This window comes from Dipodomys ordii, unplaced genomic scaffold (assembly GCF_000151885.1).
Source record: "Dipodomys ordii isolate 6190 unplaced genomic scaffold, Dord_2.0 Scaffold195, whole genome shotgun sequence".
Classification (NCBI taxonomy): Eukaryota; Metazoa; Chordata; class Mammalia; order Rodentia; family Heteromyidae; genus Dipodomys; species Dipodomys ordii.
The window spans coordinates 1865676-1866625 of record NW_012267411.1 but is presented as its reverse complement, the minus strand read 5'-3'; the positions used below and the strand labels follow the sequence as shown (position 1 = coordinate 1866625).

General features: G+C 43.4%; 1 pseudogene; it reads left to right on the top strand.

Moving 5' to 3' along the window:
- Nucleotides 1–644: 644 nt before the first annotated feature.
- Nucleotides 645–950, top strand: LOC105999661 (annotated as a pseudogene).

The window sequence follows — 950 nt, the reverse complement described above, 5'->3', positions numbered from 1 at the left end:
TATCAAAGGGAAAAAAAAAAAAAGAAGAAAGATGCCAGGCCCTGGTGGCTCATACCATTAATCCTTGCCACCCAGGAGACTGAGGGTCTGAGGATCAAAGCCAGCCAAAGTTCAAAGCCAGTCTGGGCAGGAAAGTCTATGAGACTCTTTTTTTTTGGGAAGTAAACTATGGCTCAAGTGGTAGAAGCACTAACTTTGAGCATAAAAGCCTTAGGACCTGGGTGCTGTCCCTGAGCTTTTGTGCTCAAGGATGGTGCTCTACACTTGAGCCACAGCTGTATTTGTTCTTTTTTTGATGGTTTATTGGGTAAAAATTTCACATTTTTGCCTGGGATGGCTTTGAACTGTGATCCTCAGATCTCAGCCTCCTGAGTAGTTGGGATTATAGGCATGAGCTACTGGCACAGAGCTTTTTCTTCTTTTCTCTTCCCCCTTTCCTTCCTTCTCTTCTTGTTAGTATAAGAGTGTGAACCCAGGACTTCATGTTGCTTGGCTTGCTTCCTCAGCTGGTACTCTATCACTTGAATCATAGCTCTAGTTTTTTTTTTTTTTGCTGGTTACTTTAGAGAAAGTCTAGCAGATTTGCTGCTGAAGAGCTTGTGTGTGGCAGTGGTGTTAGCGGCAGCAGCAAAGCGTTTAGTGCAATGTCTCACGCCATTTTGCTGGTGCAGCCTACCAAGAGGCCAGAAGGCACAACTTACACTATAAATCTGTGAATGAATGCATGGAAGGTGTTTGAAAAATGTATGAAGAACATCTGAAGAGAATGAATCCCAATAGCCCCTCGATCACATATCAGTCAGTTGTTTGATTTTATTGACGATCTGGCAGATCTCAGCTGCCTTGTTTACTGAGCTGATACCCAAACATACCAGTGTTATAACAAAGACTGGACCAAAGAGAAGATCTACATACTCCTTCGTCTGCAGGCCAAACAGGCTGGGAAATAA